The sequence below is a fragment of the Lutra lutra genome, chromosome 1 (genome assembly GCF_902655055.1).
Source record: "Lutra lutra chromosome 1, mLutLut1.2, whole genome shotgun sequence".
In the NCBI taxonomy this organism is placed as follows: Eukaryota; Metazoa; Chordata; class Mammalia; order Carnivora; family Mustelidae; genus Lutra; species Lutra lutra.
Window position 1 is genome coordinate 159,062,334 of NC_062278.1, and position 7,309 is coordinate 159,069,642.

The 7,309-nt window shown below is 39.4% G+C and overlaps 1 pseudogene; it reads left to right on the plus strand.

The window, feature by feature from the left end:
- Positions 1 to 5,550: 5,550 nt before the first annotated feature.
- Positions 5,551 to 6,034, plus strand: LOC125086848 (60S ribosomal protein L21-like; annotated as a pseudogene).
- Positions 6,035 to 7,309: the final 1,275 nt, after the last annotated feature.

The following is a 7,309-nucleotide window of genomic DNA, read 5'->3' on the forward strand; positions in this document are numbered from 1 at the left end:
TATATAATTCTCAAAACCATATTATCAATATTACTATTATCTTTATCATTGTCCTTATTTATTATTGTTATTGTTGTCATTATTTTTTTTAAAGATTTTGTTTATTTATTTGACAGAGAGAGAGAGATCACAAGTAGGCAGAGAGGCAGGCAGTGAGAGAGGAGGAAGCTGGCTCCCCGCTAGGCAGAGATCCTGACGTGGGGTTCGATCCCAGGACTCTGAGATCATGACCTGAGCAGAAGGCAGAGGCTTCGGACCCACCCAGGTGCCCCTATTGTTGTCATTATTATTAAGCTTATTTTTCAGAGGAAGCCTATGAAGATAATTTTTGTAAAGTCTCACAATCAGAATATCAGGGACCCACAACCCTTTGCTATGCATTTTAACACTTGACCATTTATAATAGCTACTAGAGTAGATGGCTATTGACATTTCTATAGGACTGCATACCCTTGACTTTGATTCTGCCCCCAACTCTGTTATCATTAATAACATCTCCCCTTCCTGTCCCCACCCTAACGGAAGCCTGTAATACAGTAAAGACCCAACGAATGTTTTTACCTGAACTGAACTAGTTGAGTAACAAGAGGCAGGATGCAGATAAAAAGATGGATACAAACCAAACATAAGCTTAATCCCTACTTTGAATGCATGGTCTTGGGTGAGTCACACCATTTCACTTGTTTCACTGAAAAGGCAGAGGAGCCTGGCTAGCTAAACAGGTAGTAATATCAGGATCAGAAACAAGGCCATCCATACTAGCCACCCATCCCTACAGAGACATCCTCAAACAGATAAGAAGAGCCTGGAATGGCATCTAACTGGCCACAGAGAGGAGTATGTGACACCAGTGTTGTCAATCCCATTGCCCCACTCTCCCACTAGAAAGGCTAATGTGCATAGCAGAGCTCCATTTAACTTATTTAAGAATAAATTTCTGTATTTGTTTTCTACTGCTATGCAGTAAATTACCACTAACTCAGTGGCTTTAAACAACACTCATTTTGTTATCTCAGTTTCTGGGTCAGGAGTCCACATATGGCTTAGCTGGATTCTTTGATCAAAGCCTCAAGGTTGAAATCAAGATGTTGACCAGGGCTGTGTTTTCATCTGGGAGCTCAACAAGAGAAAAATATCCCTCCAGATTCTCTTGGGCTGTTGACACAAGTCATTTCCTTGAGGCTTTCATGGTGGTTTCTTCAAAGCCAGAAATGGAGAAAGAGAATCTCTGTTGCTTGGCATCTCTGACTTCAAAGAAGGCCTAAGCTCTCTTTTGAGAGGCCCATCCAGTTAAGTCAGGCACACCTACAAAAACCACCCCTATGATAAATTCAATGAAATGATGGACCTTAATTACCTCTTTAAAATCCCTTTACCTTTACCATATAAAGTAGCACAATCATGGGAGTGATCCCATTAGAAGCGAGACACAAGTCCTGCCCACATTCAAAAGGAAGAAATCATATAGGGCTAGGGAGATCATAAGAGCTATCTTAGAATTTCGCCTACTACAACTTGCCTCCATTTTCTCCCAGAACAACTTCTGTTGCCTCAAAGTAAAAGAATTCAGGTGCAAGTTTGGGTCAGGCTAATATAATCTTATTTTCCTTAGGAAATTCAATGTCTAAGGTAAGATATCTTCTAAATGACTGATTCAATCACCCAGATACTAATTCTCTCCTGTGTTAATCATCAAGACACAAAAATATTTTATTTGAAGTTCTTATTTCTTTCTTTGACTTTTCTTTTTAGGTGTTCCCATTATTTCTCAATAATGATTTAGGTCATACTCCAGATTTCCTTTCCCTCCCTCCTGTTGTTTCCAACACAATAACAGTAATGACAATGACAGCAGCGGTAATGACAGTTCTGACAGAAGGGAGTCGTCCCCCTACCCCCCTTTGAAGACTTCCACAATCACACATCTGTCAGGGGCTGATGGGAAAACAAACCAAATTAAGTTTAATGTCAAGTTGTATCACCTCCTACTTGTGAACTCTCTCCTTCTTTGTCTCAGAATCTGTTGAACGTGATGGACAGCAGTGAACCTCTGATTAGCATATTTCCCATTGCCATTTCAGGTAAATGAATCTTCCTTCACCAGGATTTGAGATTCCAGTCAGATTTTCAATTCCATCTGGCGAGTGATTCTCATTATTATGCAAATGTCAGCTTTACCTGAAGGCAAGAGCTTTCTTCTTAATATTTAAATTCCATCTCGTTTTCATTGATCTCTAAACAACAGCTCATCTTTAAACTTTCCTTGGAGAAATTTTTAGGGATGAAATGTCCCCTGAGATTTTCAGTTCCCTCTTTAAAATAGATTGGCATGATTTGGAGAGAGGTGAATAGGACTATTGGAGAGGGGTAGGGAGGACTATTGCCCCATCTCTGCTTCCAGAACAGGGTTTTTGAGTGGCTTTGGCTGAAGTTTGATACAGGGTGCCCTTCTGCTAGGGCAAGGCACTCAGGGAAAAATCAACTGGCAGAGATAAGACAAAGTCAACACACCATGCAAGCCTCTGTTTTAAAGAATGCACAAGAATCAACAAGAGAAACCAATTTTCAAAGCAAACTGTCTATATCAGACAACTAAAAGGAACTAAGGGTCTGGGAGCAAATGGACTAAACACTGAAAATTCAGGCCAGTAGGTAGGAAGGCTGAGGGACTGAGTGGGGAACTATAGGCAGGATGATAGATGCTGGTTTCAGCAGGCTCTGAGACTCGAGTTCAGAGTTCATTGCCACATAAAGGTATCAGTTGCCAGATTGGGGCCTGATGTGGCAATCTAGTGGCCAAGAGATAGCAATCATTCTCTCCACCAATCATTTTCTCCTTTGTCCAAGTCTTCCTTTTCAGAAGGAAGTATGTCCTTTCAGACATACTCAGCAAGTATGTCATCAACCTAGCAACCTTTAATTGTACCTATGTGGACACCTGAACAAAGCCAAACCAACCAGATTCTCCAGCCAGAAATGTGGAATTAGAGTTTAGCCACTAGGTGGTTTCCCTCTTTCCCTCCTTCCATCTATCCATCTATCAACTCTCTACTCATCCATTCTTTCCTCCCCATCTCTTCCTATCTTTCCCCATGTTTAAAAGGGAAGTTAATACAGAAGCAGACCAATGAGTCCATTTTCTAGGCTGCGCCCCCCCTCTCCTCTAAGAAAAAACCTGCAGAGTGAAGCAAACACATGGAGAAAAAAATGAAGAATGGGAAGGATGACTTATAAACATTGGTCACAACTCTCCACTTTATGACCTATTCTAATATTTGAAATCCAGAAGCAGAAACCAGGATGAGGTAAGCAGACAGTTCTCACCCTTGCAGAGGATAACCAGGACACCCAACATCATCACTTCACCTTCTACCTTTCACTTACCCACTGGGTCAGGACATCATGTCCCAGTGCCTCAGAGAGGTTAAGTGGCTGTTTCCCAAAGTCATTGGTGATAGGTTCCTTCCTTTCTACCTCATCTACAGCTCCTGAAGACATCGAGATATTTTTGAAAACCGGCCCAAAGACTAAAAGATAAAGCTTCCTTGTCATTTTCTCATTTATTTCTAATATAAAAGTCAGTATTTTAAACTTTTCTTCAGAAGAAAAAAAGTATTTTCAAATGCTTGGGCTATTTGGGACATTTTTGTCAAACAAAATGTCAAACCATCATTTTCTCCTACCATATCACTAAAGGGTATGAATACAGGAAGACGGAGGAAGAAGAGAATTAAGAAGGTAAGGGGTAGAGAGGAAAAGAAGAGGGTTCTTACTTTCCATGTGCACTGTTCTTAGTACTTCATGTACATTATCATTTTAATCCTCTCAACAACCTCATGAGATAAGTACTGAACACCAGAGGGATTAGTGTGTAATGGACAAGCATAGGTTCTGGAACAAAGTGGCCTAGGTTTAAAGCTCAGCTCTATTTAATAACCTTCAGTTTGCTTCAGTTTCCTCATCTATAAAGTGGAAATGATGACAACAGGTGAGACTTACATGAGTTAATACATGCAACAATGACAGAACAGTGCCTCTCATAGAATGGGTGTCTTTAACACTTTGACTATCACTACTACTACCATTTTACAAATGAAGTAAACTAAGTCACAGAAAAGTTAAATTACTTGCCCAGGATCACATAGCTAGTAAGTTACAGAGTCAGAAGTCCACTATGTAACCATTTTGTTCCATAACTTCCATGTAGTTTTTGCTCTCCCAGTACTCTATTCTATATTTTAGGAAAGTGAGAGGCCATTAAGCTGTTCAAAAAAAAGAAAGGAAAAAGAGAGTGGAAGAGAATACAACTACCTGGACTCCTGCCTCATTTTCCCTACAAGTCACCATAACATCAAAGAGTTGGAGAAACAGAAACCCAAATTCCACCTTCAACAAACTAGAATAGCTTTTTGAAACTCTGAACCATGCTAAAAGAGAAGGAGCTGTCAAATCTAGTGAAGAACTTCACAGGGACATAAACAGGTACAGACCTTGGACAAAACTGACAGAGCACAGTTGTCCAAAAAAGATGGTGCCTCCAGAGAGAAAAACAGTTTCTCACTTAGAGCAACATAGGAGGATCAATGAGCTATCAGAGGAAGTTTTCTAGGACCTATTTAGCACCAAGTGTTACACAAGAAATGAGTTCAATGAGGAAACACAGGACTCTGCAGGAAGAAGACTGTGACCAATACAGATAGAAGATAAACTCTCGATTGTGAACAACCATGCATTAGTTAGTTTGTCGGGATAACTAAAAGCTAGAATAACTTATCCATTCTCAGGTGCATACAACCCTATATCATAAGATCCTTCCTCACCCAAACCTAATAGAAAAAATAGATCCATAATTTGTCTTATCAAAGATGACCTAATAAAAAAAGAATAAACATTGACTTATATTAAAAGACCATGTAAAAATAAAAAGAAGACATAAATTTTAAAAAATAAGAAGTGAGGGATGCCTGAGTGGCTCAGTTGGTTAAGCAGCTGCCTTCGGCTCAGGTCATGATCCTAACGTCCTGGGATCGAGTCCCACATCGGACTCCTTGCTCGGCGGGGAGCCTGCTTCTCCCTCTGCCTCTGCCTGCCTTTCTGTCTGCCTGTGCTCGCTCTCTCTCCCTCTCTCTCTGACAAATAAATAAAATCTTTAAAAATAGGAAGTGAAACATTGACCAGGAAAAAAATACGAAAATTATTAACAAAGAACAAAGAAAAAAATGACTAATATCACTAAGCATTTAAATATTAGGGGGGGAAAGGCAACCTTAAAGTAGAAAAAAACAAGGTGGGAAATCTTCATGACATTGAATTTGGTAAGGATTTCTTGACTAAGACACCAAATAGCACAGGCAACAAAGGAAAAGTAGACAAGTTGGACTACATCAAAATTTAAAACTTCTGTGCATCAAAGAAAACAACTCAAAAGACAACCCATGGAATGAGAGAAAACATTTGCAAATCATATATCTGACAATGTGTTGATATCCAGAATATATAAAGAACTCCTACAGTCTTTTGGTGGAACATGCCATCTTAGAGTAATTTGCTGAAATGATCAACACAAAGGGAAAGAGGAGATGTACCCACTCTACATTCCCTAGGCCTTTTAGAAAACATGGAGTTGTTGCTTTGGCCACATACATGTGTATCTACAATAAAAGTGATATTGCAAACATCACGGGAATAGGCACCATTCAAAAAGGAATGTCCCACAAATGTCATCATAGCAAAACTGGAAGAGTCTACAGTGTCACTCAGCATGCTATTGGCATTGTTGTAAACAGGTTAAGAGCAAGATTCTTGCCAAGAGAAATAATGTATGTGTTAAGCATATTAAGCACTCTAAGAGCCAAGATAGCTTCCTGAAGTGTGTGAAGGAAAATGATCCAAAAAAGAAGGAAGCCAAAGTGAGAAAGGTACTTGGGTTCAACTGAAGTGCCAGTCTGCCCCACCCAGTGATGAACATTTGGTAAGAACCAATGGAAAAGAGCCTGAGCTATTGAAGCCCATCTCCTATGAATTCATGGCATAATAGGTATTAAATAAGTGAATAAAAAAAAATAACTTCAGGACTACTTAAAAAGAGAGTGAGAACTCCTATAATTCAACAACAAACAACAACCAAAAAAACCTAATTAAAAAATGAGCAAAAGACTTGAGTAGACCTTTCTCCAAAGAAGATACACAAATGGGCAATAAACACATGAAAGATCAGTATCACTAATCATAAGGGGAAAGTAACTCAAAAGACATTTTTTCCCTAAGATTTTATTTTTAATTAATCTCTACACCCAAGGTGGGGCTTGAACTCACAACCCCAAGATCGAGTTGCATGTTTTTCCCACCAAGCCAGCCAGGCTCCACTAACATCAACTTTTTTTAGGCTGGAGAAGCCTGCACAAGAGTTCAGCAGCAGATTTTTTTTTTCATTTTTTTTAAATATGTTCAGTTAACCACTATATAGTACATCATTTGTTTTTGATGTAGTGTTCAATGATTCATTAGCTGTGTATAACACCCAGTGTTCATCACAACTGCCCTTAATACCCATCACCAGGCACACCCATCTCCCCATCCCTCCTCCCCTCTGAAACCCTCAGTTTGTTTCCTGGAGTCCATAGTATCTCATGGCTTGTCTCCCTCTCTGATTTCTCCCCCTTCAATTTTCCATCAATTCCCCAATGGTTCTCTGCATTATTTCTTATATTACACATATAAGTGAAACCACATGATAATTGTCTTTCTCTGCTTGACTTATTTCACTTAGTATAATCCCCTTTAGTTCCATCCAAGTTGATGCAAATTGTAGGTATTCATTCTTTTTGATGGCTGAGTAATATTCCATTGTTTATATGAACCACATCTTTTTATCCATTCATCTGTTGAAGGACCTCTGGACTCCTTCCACAGTTTGGTTATTGTGGACATTGCTGCTATGAATACTGGAGTGCATGTGCCCCTTCTTTTCACTGCATCTGTTATCTTTGGGGTAAATACTTCATAGTGTAATTGCTGGGTCATAGGGTAGCTCTATTTTTAATGTCTTGAGGAACCTCCATACTGTTTTCCCAAGTGGCTGTACCAGCTTACATTCCCACCAACAGTGTAAGACAGTTCCCCTTTCTCCACATCCTTGCCAACATTTGCTGCTTCCTGTCTTGTTAATTTTTGCCATTCTAACTTGTGTAAGGTGGTATCTCATTGTGGTTTTGATTTTGTATCCTGTCATGTCCCTGAAAGTACTGCCTTTGATATAACCCATTGGTTTTTGATTGATGTGTTTTCATTCTCATCAGTTTCCATGAAT